The sequence below is a fragment of the Amblyomma maculatum genome, chromosome 1, assembly GCF_055883805.1.
Source record: "Amblyomma maculatum isolate TAMU_Amacu chromosome 1, ASM5588380v1, whole genome shotgun sequence".
In the NCBI taxonomy this organism is placed as follows: domain Eukaryota; kingdom Metazoa; phylum Arthropoda; class Arachnida; order Ixodida; family Ixodidae; genus Amblyomma; species Amblyomma maculatum.
In genome coordinates, this window is record NC_139344.1 from 65,433,567 (window position 1) to 65,459,326 (window position 25,760).

At 44.9% G+C, this 25,760-nt stretch overlaps 1 pseudogene; it reads right to left on the reverse strand.

The window, feature by feature from the left end:
* Positions 1-25,760, reverse strand: part of LOC146202690 (uncharacterized) — a 303,761-nt pseudogene that overhangs the window by 162,727 nt on the left and 115,274 nt on the right.

The following is a 25,760-nucleotide window of genomic DNA, read 5'->3' on the forward strand; positions in this document are numbered from 1 at the left end:
TGTTAAAACCTATAAACCAAACAAAACCAGTCTACTTCATTCACTTTCTGCCTTCTACCTTCTGCGATATCGCGTTTCAATATTCCTATGTTGCGAGTGTGAAAGCGAGAGCGCTCGTCGTTCGCTAGACCGGTAACATGACGGGGGACATCGCCTAGGCTCCTACCAGAAACGGGCGTCCAAGAGCTGTACGATACAACTAGGAAGGGTAAAAGTTAAGTGGTTCGCAAATGAGCTTATTATAAGGAATCAAGACATGGATTTCCAAATGCAATTTGCTGGATAAAGTATCATGTTGGTGGAGTTGATAAAGGCTTCAAATATTTCCTAGCTAAATTGCAGACGTAGACACAACACAAAAGTAGACAGAGCACTCAAAGGACGGCGAACTTTGATTATAGCCGCTGTACTGTGTTTTGTCATTTATGTCGGCGTCTGTAGGTTCTCAAGAAAACATGACATTAAGAAACTAATTGCTCTTGAACACCAATTGTCATGTGAACACCGACAGCAGATCCCCCCCCCCCCCCCCGCATATTTTTGGTCGCTAGGATCGCTGGTCTGAAGCGCTCGCAGCCGCCGTTAACCCCGTGAGCATGCCTTGGAGGAAGCTGCGAGGACGGATCGCGGTTCGCAACGCTAGTCAAAGGACTGCGCACACAGGTGACATTCGTGCGAAACTCGGCTGAAAGGCTTCGCCGCAAAACCTTTCAGGGGCTGCTGCTCTACTCGAAGCACCCGGGGCAGGAGCACAGGGTTATCATAAGCGTGCTGCTGGCTGATTTGCGCAACGCCTACGCGGTAGATAATCTCCTCGTATCGGTTGTGCTCCCTCTAAATACACGGCTGCTTGCAGTCTATCTGCGAGACCCTGGACGTGGTGCTGGTGGACGGCCACTGGTCGGTCGACCCACGCCGCTTCCCGCTTGCCACGTGTGGAATCCCGATGCTCACCCTACTTCGTGCCTGGCTCCAGGGTCAGTACAGCCTGCAGCGCGCCATCAATGACATCGCCCTCGAGACAGACGACTTCCGCAAGGCTGTGCTGAGCGTGTCCTTCGCGGGTGTCTCCTTTACTTTGCGCCACAGGAGCCTGCACCGTGCGGCGCAGCGGTGTCGGGATCCGGAGTCCTGGGCCACGCACCAACAAGTTCGGACTTCTCAGCCACGTCGAGATTCAGGAGCGGCTGCGCAAGGAAGGCTGGAAGCGGAGTTACCACCACTACTGTCGCTGCCCGTTTGTCAGGAAAGAATTGTAGTGGGTCGCCTACGAGGATGAGGAGAGCCTGGGTGACAAGGCAGGCCTGGCTGAGGTTAGTTCAGGATTCGCAGTATTGGATGCTGACATGGACGACTTCGGTGGCCTGGTGGGAAAACCGTGGGCGTTGTTACGCAACGTCCATGAAGTGGTGCACGAAGGAACATTGCATCACCGAAGTCCCAGCCCCGTGAAGTCGTACATAAAGTTCCTTTAGCTTCAACAGGCAGTGACGCACGGTGGCGTTGATGGCCTGGCTAATGAAATTTTCCCTGCTGGATGTAGGATTCTCTAGCCTCTTGTGCATGACAGACTCGGAGTGAGAAGTGACATGTACCGCCTTTGCGAAAAGTAAGAGGTTGCATGGTGCGTTTTTCGCTTTTATAGCCAACATGAATTTCCAGAGGATCACAACAGGTTAAGAAGTGAGGACAGGAGCTCACCTTTAGTTTGCACACATTTACAGCTTCAGAAGTGGTACAAATTTTCTGCCACCCAACTCAGGAGCGGAGCAGGCAGCCTGGTAACTTTCGGCAAAGACAGTACATATAAGACATTCTTGCATTTTGCCGGCGCATAAATGACACCATGCCAGAGGCCGAGCGGGTTCGGCACGTCCTTAAAGGTATTGGGCCACTCACCTTTAACGCCCTGGCCGTGCAGAACCCTACCACCATCGAGGCCATCATATCGACTTGTCAACGCCTTGACGAACTACAGTCAATACACCTGCAGCCTGATCCCACTTCCTTTGGCTCGACTACCGACTCCGACCTCCGTGCCCTTGCTCGCGGATTATTTCGTGAAGAGCTCTCGGCTCAAGGTAATTTGTGCCGCCCTGCATCTGAGCCACATCCTTCAAGTACCGGCCTGCGTAGCATTGTCAAAGGGAAGCTGGCCTCAATGACTTCTCCCCCCCCCCCCTCAACACCGGTCGCTCCTACCACCTGTCATGTGCCAACGTACGCCCAGGTCACGTCCTTGCCGCCTGCAGTTGGAGCGCCTACGCCACCGACGTCTATTACTGCTCATGTCGCCGCATGGGCACCACCTGCCGCGGCGCCGACATACTATCCCACCTTGCGCCCAGACCGCCCTGTTTGTTATTACAGTGGGTACCGAAGCCATATTCTCCGTTTCTGTCGTCGCAGGCTCCAAAATGAACGCCGCGGCTACGACTCATTTGAAGCGGACTACCCTCCTCGCTTCTCCGGCTCCAACCATGGTTCATTCCCTGATTATACCCGACGTTCAACACCCCCACCAAAAAGTTCCGCTCCGCCTGGTGGTTACAGGCATTCAAGACACCATTCTCCTTCGCCTTATCGCCGCTCAACCTAGCCGCTACGCCAAGCTTCTCTGACGACTCCCCTTCTATCAGAAAACGGACCTGCAGTTTTAGGAGGGAAAACTGCACTCTTCGACCATCCCAAAAATCCTGCGGAATGTCCCTCCAATATGATTTTAGTTTGGGTTGAATGTTTACCTGTTCAGGCTTTGGTTGACACGGGCGCCGCTTTTGTGTAATACACACTGACTTGTGCTCCCGCTAGCGAAAAGTGAAAACGCCTTACGATGGATCTGAACTCCGTGGAACTAATGGTGCAATCATTCGAACTTCTGCAAAGTGTACTGTGCGAGTTTTTGTTGACGGTGTCCGCCACCATGTACAATTTGCCCACCATGTACCCAATTATTTTTGGCTGGGATTTTTTGTCTGCCGCATCAGCCAACATTTCGTGTCATGACAGGGTCGTGTACATGAACGAGAGCGATCCGTCTTCTTAACTTCCCGAGCCCCGTCATCGTCTGCTTGCCGCTACTGACTCGGTGTTGCCCCCTGGATGCGAACTTGTCACGCTTACTTCTACTGACATTGATAACGGGGATGTGCTAATAGGGCCTTCTGATCGCAATCTAAACAGTGGAATCGCGTTGACACCAAGTCTTGTTCGGTTTGAGCACGGCAAAGCGCTTGTCGCTGCTTTGAACACTTCCCCACAGCACATTGTGCTGACTAAAGGGACAGTTTTCCTTGTGCCCGGTGTCCCTCACCGCCCTTACCGCCCCTCTTCCTCACCAGCGCTTCTTTCGATGCCTCTCGCTGTGTGCTCTTTGGCACCATCAATCCTGACCTTCCTGAGGCTCACTGCCAAGCTTTGCAGGAATTACTTTGAAAACCCCAAGCCTCCTTTGACGTCACTTTTCCGACCTTGGGCCGAACTTTTACTGCACAGCACCGCATCATTACAGAAGGTACTTCTATTGTGAGCCGCTGCCCTTACCGTGTTTCCTTATCAGAACGTAAAGTCATAGAAGATAATGTGAATGATATGCTCCGACGAGACATTATTCGGCCCTCAGCTAGCCCCTGGTCATCTCCAGTCGTCTTGGTAAAAAAACAAAAGGATGGGTTCGTGCATTTTTGTGTTGATTACCGCGCACTTAACAAAGTCACTCGCAAGGATGTTTACCCTATGCCACGAATTGACGACTCCCTCGACTGTCTTCAGGGCGCCGAATATTTCTCCACTTTGGATTTGCGTTCCGGTTACTGGCAGATTCCGATGCAAGAAGCCGACAAAGAAAAAACCGCATTCGCTACTCCCGATGGGCTTTACAAATTCAATGTTATGCCTTTTGGACTTTGCAATGCCCCCGCTACGTTTGAGCGCATAATTGACAGTGTTCGTAGAGGACTTAAGTGGAAAACATGCTTGTGCTACCTGGATGACATAGTTATCTTCTCTGCGACTTTTTCTGATCATTTATACTGTCTTGATCAAGTATTAACTTGCCTGGTATCCGCCGGTCTCCAGCTGAACACAAAAAAGAGTAATTTTGCCAAGAAAGAAATCAAGATCCTGGGCCACCTCGTCAGCCGCGATGGCATTCGATCCGACCCTGACAAGCTTGCAGCGGTTTGGAACTTTGCACGCCCCCAGCGGACTAAATGATCTACGCAGTTTCCTTGGCCTATTTTCATACTTTCGCCGTTTCATTCGCAATTTCGCTACCATTGCTGCCCCACCGCTGCGATACCGACCGTACTACTTTAATTTGGTCCGAAGAATGCGAAAAAGTTTTTCAAACCTTGAAGACAGCCCTCACTTCGGTCCCTGTTCTCGCTCACTTCGGCGACACTGCTGCCACCATTCTCCACACCGATGCCAGCAGCCTCGGTATCGGCGCCGTACTTGTGCAACGTGATACTTCTTCTCGTTAAAAGGTGATTGCATTTGCCAGTCGAACTCTAACGCCAGCGCAACGCAACTACGTCATTACTGGGCAAGAGTGCCTCGCCGTCGTTTGGGCAGTTCAGAAATTCTGCCCCCACCTCTACGGCTGCTATTTTCACGATCGTTACCGATCACCACGCCCTTTGTTGGTTATCAACCCTCAAAAATTTGACTGAACGCCTGGGCCGTTGGATTCTGCGTTTGCAGGAATACCCCTTCAATGTCACATACAAGTCGTGTCGCAAACATCGAGAAGCCGATGCTCTTCCCTGTTGCCCGCTTCCAGAATCACCATCTAGTGCTTCTTCGCGCCTTACTGCGTGAAACCTCGACCTCCCAATGTCGTCCAGAGCTCCAAACATCACCAGTGCTCCTGCTGCCGCTGCTCCAGATCGCTACGCCATCATTTAACACCAGCGAGCAAGTCCCTACTGCCGTTACCTAATCGACCTTCTTACCGGTGCTTTTCACCCTCCCACCGCTAGGATGCGCAGGCAACTCCAAAAGTTCGAACTTTACAACGGCGTGCTCTCCCGTTATATTTATTGCTCTGAAGGCACCCGTTGGGTCCCCGTTATCCCGAAAGAGCTTCGCACCCATATCCTGGAGGCTCTCCACGATGATGCTACAGCCGGTCACTTAGGCTTTCACAAAACTTACTACTTCTGGCCAGGCATCGCCTCAAGCGTGGCAAAATACGTCGCCTCTTGTCTGCCATGCCCGCGCCGCAAACGGCTGACTTCTCCTCCTGCTGGCCTACTACAGCCGCTACCTTGCCCTGCTACTCCTTTCGCCATTGTTGGCATAGACTTATACGGGCCACTTCCATTGTCCGCACGAGGTAATCGCTGGATTGTCACCGCCGTCGACCCCCTAACACGCTACGCTCAGACCGCTGCCGTGCCTAATGGCTCAGCGCCTGAGGTCGTGACCTTTCTTTTGGAATCCCTCGTACGGCGCCATGGGACCCCTGAAGTACTTCTTAGTGACCGTGGTCGGACATTTCTGTCTACGATTGCAGTCGAAGTTCTTGAAGCCTCAACCACATATCACAAATTGACCTCCAGCTATCACACACAGACCAATGGGTTTACTGAGTGGTTCCACCACACGCTTTCTGACATGCTGTCCATGTACGTCGACCAGGACCACCGAAATTGGGACGTAATACTTCATTTTGTTACGTTCGCCTACAATACGGCTGCACAGCGGACCACAGGTTACACCGCGCTTTTCCTCGTTTACGGCCGTTCTCTCGCTGCCCTTCTTGATGTCTCTTTTCTTTCTACACAAGCCAGTTCCTCATCTTCTCTTTCTGACCAGTTCATTTTCCGAATGACCAGATCTCGCCGGCTTGCTCGCATCAACACTGAAGCTAGCCAGGAAGACCACAAGTGCCGCTATGATGCAACCCACCGCCAAGTTTCGTTCCGTCCCGGTGACGAGGTGTTACTTTGGACACCATTACGCACTCCTGGCCTTTGTGACAAGTTCCAGCGTTGCTACATTGGTCCTTACTCAGTCCTTGCAAAAACCTCCCCAGTCAACTATCGCGTCTCCCCTGTTTACCCTCCTCCGAACAGTCGTTACCGTGGCACCGAAGTTGTCCACTTTTCACGCATGAAGCCTTTTATTCGACGCAATGCAGCGGACTAATTGCGGCCAGGCTGGCCGCTTCAACTGCGCGGGCGAAATAGTGTGAGCACTGCGTGGCGCTTCATCTTTCACACGGGTAAACGTATTGCTTCATCTTCATTGTTCTCTCTCTTGCAGATACCCACCGTCATCGCGGAGTGTGGTTCGCTACAGTGTGCGACCAGGGCTTCAGATCTCCAATAAATCCTGATTCGCCAAGCCCGACCTTCTCGTAACTTTACAGTGTATAAAGCACTGCTGACGCGATGGTAATCGGAAATGTTTCCCGTTTTTTCTACGCCAATACTCCACGTAGACTTGGTCTCTCAAGCAGTATTGGGAAAAGGAACCGATGAATGCAGTGAAAGCTTGTCATTGCTGCACTGAAATTTAGTTTACCGGCATCGTTTGCGTCCTGAATGGAATAATAACATCAAAGCCGCTTTCACACGAGCAGCACAGATTTAATAAAGGTTGACGATATCTGCAATTGCTTATTAGAGTTCATGAAACAGTCTATTGATCTAGCGCAGCTAATATCACGAGTAAAATATTTTACACATCACATTTAATGGTCCTCAATTGGTGCTTTTTTAGGTATTTTCTAAATATTTTGAGAACTTAAAAGGCGATTACTCCAAATTACACGGAACAACGATTTCAAGACACATGGGCGCACACGTGCTAGGATAGTGCAGATTGGGACACTTGGCAAGCGACAGCAGAAGCAAGGCTGTTTCGGTTGGAACACCGCAAACTATACCTGCTCTTTGTTGATATCTGAAATGTCCTGGGGGACCTATCAGCTGCGGCAGAACATCGGTAATAAAACCATATGTAACTGCTAGCATTCGTTAGAGCGCGGGTGTCGAGGACTGCCTTCGAGGGAAAAATGAAGCGTGCGCTCGCCTCCTGCGTGAGAGCAAATGCATGCACTGACACCCACCTGACGTTGTTGTGGCCTTGGACGTACAGCTCGTGGAAGCGCTGGCGGCTCCTTTTCGCCGAAGTCTGACACGCGTCGGCCATTTTGACCATGATGCTGCGCTTCACCTCGGCTGCGATGTAGGCGGGGATGACACTCAGCAGCAGCTGCTGCTCCTGCGAAAAGAAGAACCGCCATGTGGCAATTGGACACGCCAGCGAGTGCTTTTTGCCGCCAATGGATGAAGTTACGCCAGCCAGGCATTGTTCGCGCTTCACTAAAGAAACAAAATGATGGGGAACATGACAGCGAGCATCGCTACCTCCTTGCGTCACGACCAGCTGTACGTGAAGCGTTAATAAATACAGACGTTGCTCGAGTGGGGACACTGGGGCAGACGGGGCTCATTATGCGACATTGCGTTATATTTTCCGGTCTAAACGGGAACAGCGTGCAGGTTCTAGCATCATTCTGTGGAGGGACACTCATTAGGCAATGTAGATATAAGGTGGAATTATTCGTTCTTTGTTCAATATGTCAGAGGTTGATTTAAACTACCATATCCTCGCTCGCTATAATTTTTGTTTCATGGCCTTCCTATGACTTATTTCGAGCGTTTTTGTTCTTTAATGCGAGGTTTAATGCATCAAGGAATAAATAGGCATAGAGTATGTTAGCGCTATTGTGCTTCCAGGCTTTCAAAAAAAATGTCACCACTTCATACACGTAAATTTTGTTGAAGACGAGAATGTTAAGCTGGTTCAGAGTGACCACTTCATACGCGTACGTTTTGCTGTATATGATATAATTTTGAGCTGGTTCAGAGGGCCTGTTTCTTCTTTAGGCTTGCGTGCGCTGCTTTTTTTTTTGTTTTATTTTTGCGCTGAATGCCTTCAAAAGTTGGAATATTTGAAATTCGAAATGCGAAGATTGTTTTCTTCCGAAAAAAATTGTTTCAAAAAAAAAAAAAAGAAGGCTGCTGCTGTGTTGGAAGTCGTAATTTCTGTAACGGCATCGTACTGCATAAATCATCAAACACTGTCTGATGTCCACTGAGTCGCATTTGATTGTTTCTAAGAGAAGTGTGAGCAATCTTGATTCGAGATTTGGAGACAACGCTTAGTATCCTACGTTTCGGGCTTTTAAATACTAATTACATTAAAAGCGTATGGGATGCGTTGTGCCAGAACACACACAAAAAAAAAAAATGTGCCATTGCTTACCGCTGGATGCAGATTTCATGTACACTCAGGCTTAAAAATGTTTTAGAAAATTGCATTACATGACTTCACTGAAATAACTTTTTGGGGCCTGCATTCCAAAGCCTTTTTCCTTCTGATAATACCGTATTATCAACCATTGCTGAATTTCATTCTCCCACTCGGCAAAAAAAAAATCAAATATTGAATCAATGCATTCCCGTATGCAGTAATATAATAATAATAATAATAATAATAATAATAATAATAATAATAATAATAATAATAATAATAATAATAATAATAATAATAATAATAATAATAATAATAATAATAATAATAATAATAATAATAATAATAATAATAATAATAATAATAATAATAATAATAATAATTTATTGCCACAACACATTGGGATACAAGCAGACTCGGGCCTGTCAAAGCCAAGAGGAGGCTTGCAGGATTAGGCCTGGCAAAATCGGCGGCGAAATGTAAAGGCAATAAAATATCATGGTAAGTACACACACACACTGAAATGCAAATACTAAGGAAGATACATTGTATAAAAGAGAAGAAAAAAAAATGAAAAAAAAAATTGAAACTTCCAAGATTCCTGCGTCATATCGAATTAAAACTTCACAGATTGGAGCATTTGTTTTACGGTGGCTTTAGAAGTAGCGGACAACACCTGATCAGGAAGCATATTGAATATTGTAGGGACATACACACATCGTCTTGCTTTGCCGTACATGGTCGCGTATCTGGCGACCGTGTAGCGCTGACAATTCCGTAGTGTTCTGGCAGAAACTGCTCTCGTCTTGAAAGCAGGATTCCAAAAGTGCCGAAGAATAACAGTAGTCTTATATAAACTTTCAAAGGACGGAAGACCAAGAAAATTAAACAAGTTTACTTGAAAGGGAAAGGAATGTTCACAGGCGGCACTTTTCAACATATATTTTAGAAGAGCGTCTACCCGATCATGCCACCTTTACGAAGATTGCGCAAACACTGTGATGCCATATCCTATAACACTGTATGCAAGTGCATGCATGATTGTCTTTTTTACCGATAAAGGAAGCGAAGATTTAACTGTAAACAGTAACCATGCTGCTCTACGTAATCTGCCAGAAACGTAAGTCATGTGGCTATATGCCATGAGAGATCGCTATCAAAGTAAATCCCTGGATATTTTATACAATCAACATTTTCGACTGGAGTACAATGGCAGTCTTTATCATTGCGCGAGTGCAAAAAAATCAATTCACTCAGTACAGTTGTTTTCAATGGGTTTCTAAAACAGACCAACTTTGTTTTTTGTTGGTTTACTAAAAGGCCATTCATGGAAAACCAGTTCATTGCGATACAGATATTTTCTTGTAGTAAAGCAACAGCACTTTTGTAGGAAATATTCTTCGTAAGTAAAACCGTATCGTCGGCGTAATGAAAGACCAAGGCATTTGTTACTGCTGACGCGAAGTCATTGATAAATAAATTGAAAAGCAATGGTGATAGGATAGACCCTTGCGGAACCCCAGCCCCCAACATCTGACGGCTGCTAACGGCTGTGGTGGAATCAAGGGCTACGACTTGTGAGCGATCTTCTAAATAACTTCTCAATAGGTCATGAAATAGTCCCCTAAATCCAAGCAGGTATACTTTTTGCAATAAAGTTTTATGATTTGCTGTTTATGATTTATGATTACTTGGCAATATCTAGAAACAAGCCACATGCAAACAGATTGTGATCATTTGCAGATGTCATCTTGCAGATGCCGCGAATGGTGCCCCGCTAGGATTTCTGAAAGCTCCGTCGAAGAAAAGCCAGGGAAACATGGAGCCGGATTAACAACGCTTTTTCAGCTCATGATCGAGAAGGCTGTAGTTCTTTTTGCTATCCCAATCACCTTGCACACTAATTGCGCCCAATTAACAAAAAAAAAATCTTTTAAGTTATGAATACGCCTCCTTCTGCACAATTGTACTAATGTTGTCGACATCACAAAACACGCTAATAATGCTCAGCAGTAAGCTGGGTAAAGAATTTCTGATACTAACCTTTTTAATCTATTGCAATCAGGCGTCGATAAGCAATATAAGATTTCCACACGGCAGTAAATAACACCTGTACCGAGTTTTAGAACATCAAAAATTTAATTACCCGCAGCGATGTGGCTGAACAAATTTGGAATATCTCGCGCCAAAAGACGCGCGCGTTACCAAACGTGACTAAAGATAAAGCGAGCAGGAAACACACACAAGAGACGCAGACACAGGACACGCGCTCAAGCAATGCACTATCTAGCCCAATTTCAAGTTTTGTTACAAATCGTGACGCTCTATAGCAGTGAACTCCTCGCCGATCAATGGCGCAAGTGCGTGCATTTTCTCTGTCCCACCTGCGCTGCGGTGCTCGCCGCAGCTTGCAGCTCTAGCTAAACAATAGGTAACAAGAAAAAGCCCTTGAACGCTGTCTGGCAACTGCGTTATGAAGGAAGAAAGACAGTAGCAAGAAGATTAGGTTTTGTTTAGTTTTATTTGGTGTGGTTTTGTTTGGTTTATAGCGCTTAACGCCCCAAGGCGACTTAGGCTATGAGAGACGCCGCAAGAAGACTAAACCTAGCTATTACTTTATTATTACTTGCTAATGCACTACTCATTTCGTATGGCTACAAATGTTATAAAATATGAAAATAAAAAAAATGTAACATCCTTATCTATACAAGCAACACGAATGATTGGGGCAATAAAGGACTGAAATCGACACCTAAAGCTAAAAAAAAAGAAAGAAATACTCTATTCTGTGATGTTATACCATGCATAAACAAAAAATGCCGTTTTTATCTGAAGCGCGGTGATGTATGCTCACGTAATTTCATTCTTAATATTGAGAGCAGCCCCCGAATTTTGATTAGCCCTCCCTCTGTTTGCGCGCCCGTCCAGCTGACGGTGGGAACAAATGCTGATAAAAACTCGGCTGCAGCTCGGAATATTTCCCTCACACAGGCGAATCCTCTTCAGAAAAACTTTGAAACTGTTACAGGTTTTAAGTTCCCGCACAAAACACGCTATCTCGAGTTTTCGTGCAAAACATTATATTATCAAAAAGCCCATTTCCGAGAGGGGGGGGGGGGGGGGGTGTACCGGCTTCAGTGCGACCCAATAATTACAGACAAAATATAAAAGGGCCGCAGGCAAGAGAAATAAAATTAAGCCAATTGATTCCAATTGATTGACTCTGTCAATGAAATAAACAAAACAGCACTGAACATATATAGCATTCATACTTAATACTTCGCTTCGGCTGTCGTAACCCATCAATGTTTTCGCAAGCCTGGAGTGAGCATGCAACCGAAATGAAAAAATAACCATTGAAACATTTGTTCTGTCACTTAGTTATCTTTTCCATCTTGTTTTTTTTTTTTTTTTGTGCTGTTCCTTCTTTTATTAGGCAACTCACTCTTGTCCTCTTCTTTTTTTTTTGCTAAAAAAATGAGTTTTCGCTCAAGGTAAATATTACGATCAGCTCTGGATCACACACGAGATGAAGTCAAGGTTCGTTGATCCCAGCATTGCGCCGCCACAAATGTATTTAAAGAAAACGTACTAAGTTATTATGCGTTTAGGACTCAACATTAAGCACGTAATTGCAATATGTCGCAAGTAACAAAAATATTTTTCTCGTAAACGATGCTTAACTGCGCTTAACTGCGTTTGATGGTCGGTTTCAAGAAGATCATACACCAAAGCTGCACGCAGCACACAGACACGTTGTTTTTAAAACTGAAGGGTTAACCAAGGGTCTTTCGCAAGGGTATAACAGTACTCATATTTGGCATTTTTTTAAATTCTCTTAGATCGAAGAGATTGGAAAGATTAGAGTTCTGACCACAACGGCTTCAACATTAAATGCGCGACAAAATAAATTTGCTATGCAGTGATTAAAGCATTATATCACGAAAGCATGCTCGTAGTCAATCCAGTCTACGTGCATGTTTGTGAAGATAAAACGAGTCAAAATAAAACCAAAGCACAGTTCCCAGACTTCAGTGCCTGGTTCTGCGATGAAGCCGGGACAAGAAGAGCTATCCTCACTTCGGTAAATATGACGTGCCTTTCTTCTGGCTGTTATATGTGCGCGAGCAGTGCCGATTACCTAAATTTGAACGAGGAATATTTTGCAGGAACGCGGCTATGAAAGTGGCAGACGTGAAGCTCGCTACAGTGACTTTCTTGATTGCCACATGTGCCTGTGTGTGGGGATGGGGAGAGGGTCATCACTCCTGCCATACGTACGCTTGATGAGCTGAATAACAAGTAAATGTTTCCATTTGCCCGATACATGAAAAGTTGAGGAAAGAAAAATAAGGTCGCACTACTTGTATGTTGCCTCCATTAATTTTTTTTTGCAGGAAACCTCTCAGTAAGCCTAGAGTATAGTGCTCAAAAAATGGCCAAGGGTTGGCGATATTTCAAATTAGTACAAAGTAGAATTGTTTCTGTACGTGCCTAAATAAAAGAACTTTTTTTCTGTTCTCACCAGGGCACTCGCTTAAATGTTTTTCACTTAGAGTGCTAACCCTTGACGCTTCCCTGCTGAACGCCCGGGGTCCGGTATGCTCTCGATTGACATACCAAGACAGGATGTTGATTTTGTGTGTGCCTTTCTCTTCATTGACTGAGCTCGATTTCTTTAGAGTAACACTAGGCGAAAATAACTTTTGTAGTATTACATATAATATCAGTCGGTGCGTTCAAGTTAAATGCGAGGCAACATTTCCTAAAAAAAGAACAATTGTTTTGAATACAAAGCGTAACGGCCAAGATTTATTTAAACACTATGATTCATACAATCATTATTAGTCAAGGAATCATGAACTGAGGCTGATGCAATTGTTTTTATCACTTTATTGCTTTCCGTTCACTTTAAACAGCAAAAGTACATATAATGCACATATATTATTTGATGTATTACATGTACGTAAAGGGAGGGGGGGGGGGGGGGGCAGCGCTGCAATTTATGGATTACAAAATCTCGTTTGCTTTGACGGTACATTAATACTTGGTATCGTGCTCAGTAGCACAAACTCGCCATAGCAACGAGCGACTCTGGACCCACTCGTTGCGGCAATGGCTTGTCGGGGCTGTCTGAGTTCAGTGTGGCGCCAGGCTGTCGAGCCTGCAATGCGCCTGAAGTCTGCTAGTCAGAGCTGGTTAAAATATTGCTCGCGTGCACATTAATGTTCGTCTCTCAGTTACACTAACAAGCGAGTCATATTTACCAAGACCTTATGTATGCCAAACCTACAAAACATCTTTTAACAGCGATCCCTTTATTTGCTTTCTCTTTATACAAAGCTGCTTAACAGACAAAGCACGCTTTACAGGAAAATACCCGCTGGCAGGATTGGGATTTAGAGGCGAGCTTCACTATGTGCGTTTCCTGAGAGTTCGGCGCTATTTCATTTTGTAAAGCGATTGAGCTGATGTGCTTTCAGCAGCATGATTGACAAGATTCGTATGCTAGCAGTGTAGAGGCAGACAGCACTGTTTCGTAACCTGACGTTTTCTGAATATGGCTCAGTGGCCCAATGTCCCCTGATAGAGAAGGACATGCAAACTTCGTTCAGGTTTAATTCTTGAATGCTATAATGTAAAAATAATAAACCGTTGTTAGTAGCGTAAAATATATGGAAGTAAAGATCTGGATGTCGTGAACTATATGCCTTAGGGTTAGTGTGTTTCACCGGTACCACGGCATTAAAAATGTTCGCCGCTCAATAATGCAGCGTAATAATACCAAAAACTTCAATAATAGGACCTAGTAAACGATTAATTATTGCAGCGAGAAAATATTTAATAAAATAATAATATGGCTATGCACCTCTTCACATTTATTTCAGTATAGTAATCAGGCTACCTCGACGAGGCTAGAAATGCGCTTTCATTAATATTCGAATGAAATATCCTCAGCGCATAGGCATTGTATTCCCAGTTCCAAATTTTCACACAAGCCAACATTGATTTAACCTTTTGTTTAAGAGCAGTTCTTCCCCAGGGAACTGGTTCTCACCAAAAAAAAAAAAATCTAATGCTGATGACACGGGTAGAAACATAGGATAAGTGCGGAATGCGGCTTATACGGATAAATAAATGTTCCTATAAAAAAATACCTAACAGATTCTACTCTTTCTGCGCCTCGAAGCCTGAAAACAGGAAGACTATTAGTCTGCAATTACAACAAAAAAGTGTACCCGGTGAAGAGTATTTGTTTTCGATCCATATGTTTGGTTTTTGCGGTACATTGAAGCAGTTAATTGAAGGGGGGCGAGGGGGGACATCATTTGCCTCACGCACCCAGGCCTTCAGAGTTTCCAGGACACCGCAAGTGATGACTGCGCGATTGAAAAGTGAATCGTGTGGTCTCAAAATATTTTTAGCGAGGCCATGCATTTTTTACCAGGAGCAGCGCGAAGAAAATACTGTACATAGACAAGAAGTAATGCACTAACATTCAAAACGTGTTTTTGTTTTGTTTTCATCCTTGATTGTTGTTATGCTCACATTTCATTTTTTTTTCTAAATTGCTGACTTCAGTAAATAGCCGCCGATATGCAGAATGCCTAACATTCACGGAACGTATGCTTATGAGCAAATATAGCATATTTTGCTAGTGAATATGTGATTATATATCACTGGTGCCTTTGCAGATAAACAAATAAATCTTTTGTAGCAGGAAGCTACACCTTGGCTTGTATAAAATGCACTGTGTTCAGATATTGAAACGGCTAATAGGACTGTACTGCTAAAAGGTAGAACCTGTGCTGTAGGGGGTGATGTTCTTGAAACACACGAAAAATTTGTTTTTACTAGCCAAGAAAGACTGTCTTTGTATGTCGCGATATAATCGAACTAAAAAGCAAATTTGTTTCGGTTTGTCTTTTTTACTGTGAACATGTATGTATGTATGTATGTATGCCTGCATGTATGTATGTATGTATGTATGTATGTATGTATGTATGTATGTATGTATGTATGTATGTATGTATGTATGTATGTATGTATGTATGTATGTATGTATGTATGTATGTATGTATGTATGTATGTATGTATGTATGTATGTATGTATGTATGTATGTATGTGTGTATGTATGTATGTATGTATGTATGTATGTATGTATGTATGTATGTATGTATGTATGTATGTATGTATGTATGTATGTATGTATGTATGTATGTATGTATGTATGTATGTATGTATGTATGTATGTATGTATGTATGTATGTATGTATGTATGTATGTATGTATGCATGTATGTATGTATGTTAGGGAGGAAATTCATTATCAGAAATACTTCAATACGGCGAGGCGCACCGACTGCAGAAACTTGAGTTCATGTGATTTGTTAATTTCACACTTTATTTTACAGTTGGTTGCGAATAGCAAGATGGCACTTATAAATAGGTGTACACACAGACATAATAGCCAGCGTAATTGCATAACATGCAGGAAGAAGGCGCTGATACTAAGTATCGCTGAGAACACCTCCTGCTTTCGCCTGGCTCGTATCCCAATTATGTGGACACAACTTCATCGTGCTCCCCGACTAGGTAATGAAGTTACCGCTCCATTGAATTATCCTGGATTCTGCACTTTCAGAGTCCGCGGCAGCTGCCTACAGCTATGCTTTGGCTTTTGTTTTCCCCCTTAAAGGTGAGCCCTTTTGCAGGGCAGCAAAATGCAAAAAATATCAAGAACAGGGAGTGGCACTGCCTTGCAGGCACGGCTCGCATAAGTATGGAAGCTCCCACCTCTTTTCACACATTGCAGTTCTTGTCCACTGAGTGATGCTATGTTTTGTCATTAATAACTCATATTCTAGCACTTGCGCCTGTGCATTGATTCCCCCTCCCCCCCCCCCCCTCCCTACAGACACACACACAAAGAAAACCTTACGGTAAACTTGCGAATCCTGGGTGAGTGGAGAAAAAGAAGGTGGGACAACGCCTGCTCAGAAATGGGCACTGTCTCGAAGGTTAAGGGCATTGGATTGCGGGCCCGCGTCACCACTGCATTCAGCACATTTATAACGCCAGTCTATCTAATCAAGTACCGTTTCGTATTAACGCGACAGCCTGAAGGAGTTTGTGTCGTCGAAAAGCCGCCGTCATTGTCGGAGTCTTTTGCCTAAACTAAAAAATCCTGACCGGCCGACAGCGCCATAAGTGTCAGCAGAGACACACGTCCTCACGCATGAATATTAAATAACGTGCAACGCTCTTGTTAAAGGTTTAGTTTGGTTTATAGGATATAACTTCCCAAAGGGGACAACGCACAGGAGGGTTCCAGAAATTTCGACCACCTGAGGTCGCACAGCTCACGTTCACCTAGCTTTTCGCCCCCATTGGAAAGAGCCCACAGCGGCCGGTATTCGATCATGCATCCATTGGTATAATAGCCGAGTGTCATAACGACTGACCCACCGTGCCGGGCCCGCTCACGTTAAATGTTACGCCATGCATTGAGAGTGAGAGTGAATAAAATTCTGTCGCCGCTAGTAACGAATGATTTAATTTTAAAAGTAAATAACTTCGCTCAAATAATATTTTCAAGAATGATAAGTGCTAAGCGCATTTGGAACCCACAGTCCTTCGGTTGTGAGCCCGACTTGCTATCGACTAGGGCACGGGAGGTAAGCTCGTACGGCTAGTCAATAAGCGGTGGTTTTATTGTTTTCCTAAGGCTTTTCACATGAAGTGTCTTACGACTGTACGCGAAGGAATATTTGTGCAAGTAAAGAGGACCACAAACCGCTATCGCGCCATAGTCTTAAGGGAGAGCGTATGTGTGCCTGTAATTCTGTAAATATATTTTTGCGTTAGAGTGCTAAGAGGTAACAGACCTGAGAAGCCCCTTATATGAAGATATGCTGTGCCATATGATACTCTCTTATCATTTCTGTAGAATAGGCGTTTTACCTTTGTCATATTACTTACTACCTATTCTCTTTGTATCTCTTCAGCACATTTTTATAGCAAAGTTTTTTTGCGTAGAAAAGCTCACCTAATCTGTTGAGAATGGTTTTGGTTTGAGGGGATTAAAATCTCAAAGCGACTGCTGCTATGGGACACGCCGTAGTGGAGGGCTCCGGATATTTCGACAACTTGGGGTTCTTTCACGTGCCCTGACATCGCGCAGCACAAGGCTGCCTTGATTTTAGACTCTATCGAAAAGCAGCCGCCGCTGCCAGCGGAAGTAATCTATTGAATGTTTGTCGTCTCACGTTACTTACGAATGGTATTGACATGTTCTCTTCAGCTTTATGTTATGTTTCGCGTCTTGTAGCAATGTTGTTAATCACGCTGCCAGCCTTTGTGTTTATTTTTTTCATTAGTGGGGCCCTCAAAAGCTGGTGCCCACTATATATGATCCAGTCCTTACCACAAATGCGTCCAACTGAAAAACGCAAACCAATAAAAGTAGTCTGCTCTGCCTCTCCGCTACGCGGTTTGCTATGTCGTCGCTCCGATTTACGCAGGGAACGAACTTCGGACTGAGCACAATAATATGGCATTGCTCAACTAAGCCCAATATTTACCTTCCATTTGTTTCTTCTCGTTCGCAGCAGCCCAAAGCTATAATCATCACACGTACAACGACGGTGAAAATCTGGCCTGCGGCCAAAAATCACACTGCTACCACGACCGCTTTTCTCTCGAGGGTAGAAGACAATACAAGCCGAGTATTCTGTTGATTCTGCGTCTTTGGCGTCAAGTGGCGAAGTCAGACAAGGGAGTTCTGAGCAACCGGAGCGGAGCGAGGTGCTGCCAACAAAGAGAATACAGAAGCAGGTATGAAGCTGCGGCAGGGAATGAAAGTGGCAAAGTAAATAGAGGACGACGAAATCGGCTTTGTTCAGAGGAGTAAATAAAGTTTGTATAATGTTGAGGAAGAAGTATGCGTGGAAAGAGCGCAGAGGACGAAGCCGTCGCTTGAAAAGAGTCTTTGTGGAAGAGGAATGCGTGTCGGTCATATAACCACTAAGCTCGACGGACGCTGGGGCGCCGAGTTTTCTTTGCTCGCCTTTTTTCACGTGCTGTTTGTTCAATGGCCCTGCAGGGTCAACGTTTCTCCTGGATTAAAACGTTCTGTGCGTTGTTCACGGAGTGGAGACAGAAGTGCGCTGTTCAAATCGTAGTCACGAAATGGCCACCGAAAAAAGCTAAGTGTAGGAAGGTAAACATTCAGTAAGCATATTTCTTACTGGCTCCGTGTCTTGCGCGTTGCGTTTAAGTGCGAAAAAAATTACTTTATTGTCAATTATGCGCCGCACGTAATAATAAGTAAGCAGGCGTTTTCTCCTATCACGTAGCGGGAAAAGCTCCCTTTATTTTCAAGCAGAAATCCTCGTGAATATAACAAGCCACCTCAATCTAAGCGTAGAAAACGTTAGAACCAAAACATAGGTATCGATCACAGGTACGGGGCTCAGAGCAAAGAGAAGCATTTGGCGTTTCTTTGTTTACTAGCAAGAAACTCTCCCATTTTCCTCGAGACACGCAGTGGGCCTCAAATACACCCTCATGGTTTAGCTTCCTTCAGTCTTTAGTCCAGTGTGTGTGCATCCTATTTCTGCAAGTTTCCATCCAAGCGATAGTTTGCGGGCTCGAAAAGATGTTTTACGGCGGATTTGGAACCGCGCACTTCCAATGAAAAAAAAAAAAAAAGGTTGATTAGATGTCTAGTTTTTGCCCACCTTGAGAGACATTTCCAGGACCGCACTTGTTTTATCTTGGAGCGAAAGTGTGGCAAAAAAAAAAAACCTATCATATAAAGGAGAAGCGTTTGCAGTTTGGGAGAGAATAGCAAGAGGGTCATGAGCAGCCTACCTCCACGAGAATAACGAACAAATTTAACTTTTTCATCGTGAAAAAAACGTGTCACGTGTGCTCTACTCTGGCAAATACCGCTTACGATACAAGCTTGAATTGGCTGGGAATTATGAACAACGAAAGCATGTTAAAGGCCCCTATTTTTAATCCAGTTGCAAAATTAAAAAAAAAAAATGAGTAATGCATTTTCATTTCGAAATAAAATACCCGTCACAAAAACTGAAAACTCGGGCTACCCCTAAGCATCTGAGGATTTTTTTTTTTTTTTTGGTGCAGGTAGAAATCGGTGCGCCCGTTTAAAATGTCCATGCGCTGCACGCAACTGCTGTTCTATAAGCATCGTGTGGATGGTTGTGAGCTACTAGAAGCAGCTTCGCTGGTGTCCTGCGTGTATTGGCAGCAAGTGTGCGAGCCGACTGGGTTGCGACAAGGATATACTGATATTGACGGCGCACTGTATGAAAGCGATTAAGGCTTTTTTACTTGTTTTTATTGAATTTTCAAATGTTTGAGCATTGAACAGAATCGTTAATAGTGAGTACACAGCGCAGGAATATAACCAGCCCTTATACATAGCATTCATTGATTACGAAAAAGCATTTGACTCAGTTGAAACCTCGGCGGTGATGCAGGCATTGCGAAATCAGGGGGTAGACGAGCCATACGTGAAAGTGCTGGAAGATATATATAGCGGCTGCACAGCAACCATAGTTCTGCATAACGAAAGTAACAAAATTCCCATAAAGAGAGGTGTTAGGCAAGGAGACACAATCTCCCCAGTACTATTCACAGCTTGTTTAGAGGAAGTATTCAGAGACTTGGAATGGGAGCAGTTAGGGATAAGGGTAGATGGAGAATACCTCAGTAATCTGCGATTTGCTGATGACATTGCCTTGCTAAGCAACTCGGGGGATGAACTGCAAATAATGATTGATGACCTAGACAGGAAAAGTAGAAAGGTAGGCTTGAAAATCAATATGCAGAAGACTAAGGTAATGTTCAACAGCCTCGGGAAGGAACAGCAGTTTACATTAGGTTGCGAAATACTGGAAGCAGTAGGCGAATATGTCTACTTAGGACAGGTAGTAACCGCAGACCCGGACCACGAAAAGGAAATAACAAGAAGAATACGATTGGGATGGAGCGCATTTGGCAAGCACTCGCAGATTATGACTAGCAGCTTACCGGTATCGCTCAAGAGGAAAGTATACAACTGTTGCATCTTGCCTGTACTCACCTATGGGGCTGAAACGTGGAGGCTAACCAAGAGAGTTCTACTTAAGTTGAGGACAACCCAGAGGGCTATGGAACGAAAAATGGTAGGGGTAACATTAAGAGATAGAAAGCGTGCAGAGTGGGTCAGAGAAATAACTCAAGTTACCGACATTCTAGTAGAAATTAAGAAGAAGAAATGGACATGGGCAGGACATGTAGTGCGAAGAGAGGATAACCGATGGTCGCTGAGGGTAACAAACTGGATTCCAAGGGAAGGAAAGCGTAGCAGGGGGCGGCAGAAAGTTAGGTGGGCGGATGAGATTAAGAAGTTCGCAGGGGTCAAGTGGATGCAGCTAGCACAGAACCGGGTTAAGTGGAGAAATATGGGAGAGGCCTTCGCCCTGCAGTGGGTATAATCAGGCTGATGATGATGATGACACAGCGCAGGAAAAATTTCAGCGTGAAAATGAAAGAAAGAATAAATAATTTACAAAACAAAACGTGAGCAGAGCCGTATATGTCCAGAGTTCTTATGCGCAAGTTACAAGTTTTATCAAAACTATTTGAATTATGTATAAAATAATAAACAAATAAAGAGAATGTCTCCATCAGGCACACGCACCCCACCAGCAGGCAAGCCCTCTAGCAACGTAAAATTTGAGGTTCCTATAGAGAGGCGTGATTTTAGCACAGAGCTCGATTGGGGGTAGGAGAGAATAATTTCAATTAGCTACTGTATTTAAAGTAACTGCTTCTACTCAGAAAAACAAGACAGATCAAAAACATGCTGAAACTACCGTCGCAGTCTGTACTAGCACGGAAAATCGGTGATTCTCGACAGCCGTCAATTGCGCCGGGATCGCAACGTATAGCAATGTGAAACGACAGTCGCCCTCGGGTGTACTTCATAAACGACACCACAATAAAATAGGCATCCGTGGGGACATGTCCATAGAATATGTACGCATCGGCCAAGCTATGCCGTCAGAATTCGAACGAATGCATGGGCCGCATGTCTCAGTACAAACAAGGCAGGTTGTCAGAAGCCACATTTCAGCCGGTTCGCCACAGTTTCAAATTAAAACAGACGGCATGCATTGCAGCGGCAAAGGGAGCAGGCACGTTTAATGTGCAACACGCAGCACCAGACGTGGTGAGTGCCGCGAAATGTCGGTACCTGCAGAACACTTGTTTTCGTTCACTCCGTAACACAGTACCGCGACGATGACGAAGATTGCCTTGAGAAGCGCTCTCACGCAGATACCAGTGATTAAAGGACAGACATTAAAACCCGCCTCTCCCGAAACACTGATTGTATCTGACAGAGATGACAGTACAAGACTGGTAACTGGGGGGAGCACGAAATTGATGACAACATAGCAACGCCCTGAATCAACACCTAACGCTTCGATGAATCAACACCTAACACTTCGTACTTACCAAGCAAGCCGAGGATACCGAGGCGTGCGTTCCTTAAGAAGCTCTGCTAGTAAATGATAAGCCAAAAAGATATACTTTTCAACCCTTCCATTCACAGTGATCGTGCGATTCCCTTACACTAAAATAGACAAGTTTACGAGACCAACATTCAAGTTAGAAACGCTTTCTGTGAGTCCTGATTGGTGTTTAAGAATTAAATTACACTTTTCTAGTTTCATTATTGAGAAAAATTTCCTGTCCCTTGCAGCAAATAGACGCATATCGCGCATAACTACGAGTACCCTTTTAGGAATTTCTACCCCTTGCCTGTGCGGGTTGGTTCAGTCTAGTCTATTCGCGGCGAAAATTTGGCCAACAACCATCAAGGACGCAATGTAGATGGTGCAAGCGCATTCCCCTCAATTGCTAAAATCCATTCAGTGCGTCCGATGAAACAAAGGGAAAAAGGGAGCGCGAACTACGGCCACTCCAACAATCAAAACAGGAACAAGCGGAACGCCATCAACGCTATCAACGAGATGACCTCGACGCTTCAGGAATACGAGCGAGCCTTATGGTCAGCATTGACTCGCCGAGGGGGGAAGAGCGTGAAAACGCATATATCACATAGCAGCTGAAACGCAATCGGCCGATCCAGCAATTTTTTTTTTTTCTTTCAGTTTCTCTAAAAGGACAAGCGAGGTGGAAAACATGACGGTCGCACAACATGGGATTTCGAAAAGCGTGACCTGCATGCGACCACATCGGGGACACGCTAGCCGCAAAAGTCGATAAAAGTGAATAATAAAGGAAGGAAAACAGTGGAAAGGAGCGAGCGATAGCGGGAAAGAATCGCAGAGAGCAGCTATCTCCTCCGCCACGGCTGGCGCCTCCGAAGGCCATATTATGCAGCGTTGCAACTAGCCCAAGGTTCCATTTTATTTCGCAAATCTACGGGTATTTTAGGGCGCGCTCTTTTTCTGTGGATCTTCCTCCTCGTAAATGTACTTCATCATGCGCAGCGTTATCAGCAGCTCGTGAAACAAATGCAGGTTGCAACCGCACTGTTTTATGCTTCAGGAGGCTCCTCCATTTCCATAGTGTTCACCAGAGCCGCGAGGCAGACATCGTTTTTTATGGCATCTTCTTCCGCTAGCAACGCAAGGCTAGCCCAGTGATGTTGCACATGGCGTGGCCTTAAATAGGTGCCTCAAAGGAAACAGATAGTTCTCTGGTCTAACCGAATAAACAGAAGTATGGAAGAATTCTATGTCACTCGAACTAAGACCCCTACACAGTTTACACACTCTCGTCGAGGAAATCTGATCTCTACGCTGGATCCTCGTGCATTTCCCGGTCATTTAGGATGAAACGGTGGAGCGTAGAGGGTTCTTCCGATTCTGGCACCACTAAGCGGCTCGTACTAGATGCGCGCCGAGTCGCATATTCATGGAAGGCGAATGTAACGACGAGATTATCGCGGCTTTCGCCAGAGGCGTATTTCTAACTTGAATGTTTGCCACAAATAAAGTAAAGGAGGTGAAGACATTTGTTATTATTATTTTTCTTGCTCTTCGCAACACAATGGTCTCCGGAGCTTTTTCGGGATCGAAGAAAAAAGAGGGAGGGACGAGAAGAGAGCTTCTTTTTCTTAAATTACTCTCGGTTGTTTTTTTTTTTTTTCGTTAAACGGGGCGTATGATCACGTGGCAATATTTCAGCGACCTGCGCATGCACCAAGTCTGGTAGTACTTATATCGCCTCCTAGGGGAATACCATATCACTGCGGATGTAGCCACGCAGCGTGGATTTAGAAACTAAACGTACAACAGCGCATTTCGGGTCAACCACGGACTTAAGCTTTTCCCGAAGCTAAAAACACGAATAAACTCCGCCGTGGTGGCGCAGCGGGTAGGACGCTCGATTACAGTGCCCAAGGATGCGAGATCGAATCCCGGCCGTGGCTGCCCCTTTTCGATGGAGGCAAGAAGTAAGGCGCTTGTGTGCTATGCGATGTCAGTGCACTTTAAAGAACCCCAGGTGGTCGAAGTTTCCGGAGTCCTCCACTGAGCAGCTTTGGGACGTTAAACGCCATCACGACTGAAACAAAAATGCTTCAGAAACATGTTGCCCTTTGAGCAGTCGTTCAGAAAATGTGCGAAATTAATATTTGGCCGTTTGCTATGCGCACAGTCTTCAGAGATGGTCAGATGAAATTTTCAAACTGAATCCAAGCGTGGAATGTCTCCGTCAGGGCTGGCACTGTTAAAAATATTATTATGCGGTTCTCCTTCCGTGTGGATGGGATCTAACAACGCTCTAAGTGTAGTTGCTTCACACCAGCCCAAATGCATAAAAAATATCAGCACGGGTGGAGCATGTAACGAACAGAACATGGATAGGATGACCGTAGACGACGCTGGCCAAAACCAATTGGAGCTTAGCGATAGTTGTCTGCTAACCTGCTTAACAGTTGTGCTGGCTATCATAATGGTAGTTATGATTACTACTGAGGGTGGCAATAGTGGAACCTCTGAAGTTTGCTGCACATAATGGAGATACGGGATTGAACGCACACCAGGAAGTCACGCTCGGCTGTTCCAACGATGTACGCTCTAATTGCGGAGGCCACCGTGACCTAGTGCAGCAGTCTGTTTACTGCTCCGGAAGGGACTGTCCTCTCCTACTACTAAACCTCACAGCGAGCACCAAATGCAAGATAAAACCTTAGGTGAGCAAGTATTTGATCCCTGTTTGCAACCCGACACAGCCAAATCCGACGAAACGGGCATGGAATATTATCGCCAGAGGGTCGCGATGTATCTGAAAAAAAAAAGCGGCAAGTATCGAGATTTGAATGCGCCGCTTATACGTTGCCGTGTCGAGTGGCTCGCCTTCTGCTATCAGAAGAAACGGCCTTCAACAAAATATGGGACATGATAACGATGCAGAACATTTCTTTTTTATCGCACAAGGCCACGATGTTACTAATTCTCCGGCGAAAGTGCCAACCCTAAAAGCTGAGATATATGAACAAATTAACTTTGCGGTTTCTGGTTGTTCGTGTCTGTTGCATGAGTGTTTAAAACAAAGCTTCCATTTTCGAATAGTTACAAGTAGCAAAAGTGTCTGCAAAACTCTAAGTTTTTCATTTAGCTCAATAGGGGTTCCAATTATGCGCAGTCTGGGTAATAATTTCGTAGAGCAAGTTGCTCATTTCACCACGTCTTTCGTATATATATAAAAAAGGAATACTAAAAGTTTTAAAAAGTTCTTTCTCAAATATTCTAATGCTGCTGAAAACTGCTTCTCCCAAAACATGTTTTCGGGGGACCACAAACCAATTGTTGAATCTCATAGGGGAGTCTATGCGTACTATCTTTGATGAAAATGCAGTCTGCTGAAAACTACTTCAATAACTTTTCCCGTCAATGTAAACCAGCGGTGGAATTTCGTGTTTCGGTAAAAACACCCCGGAAAAATGCTTTTCCTGAGTAAATGTTCCCGGAAAAAATGTTACCATTTGAGAATTAGGAGCGAATGTCCCCCAACTGCCCAACGGGTGCGCTCTAACGTACCGTAACGTCAAGCTTTGGATCGCCTGGTTTGCGTTTCAGGGGTGAAATGATTTTAACACAACACGAGTTAAAGGCCTCGCTCTGCCGACATTTTACCGTTGTTGGCGTTATGAGCGAGAACTGAAGTGGCAGGTAACATGGCCGAGCAGTGTTTTTTTTTTTTTAACAATATTTTTAACGATTTTTTGAACGATGACGTGGGAGCGTGGGACTGCATGCCAATAAGAATGCGTGAGATATTAGGGTACAAATTAAAGCATTGGTAATTAAGCGAGCAGAGCCTACATGTATACGCGAACAGAGAATCACAAGGGAAACCGCAGACAGCCGCCATTTACGCTATAGCGTCATAACCTTAAAGGCGTAGCCTAAATAGCCCCCATGCATTTTACTCTCACCGAA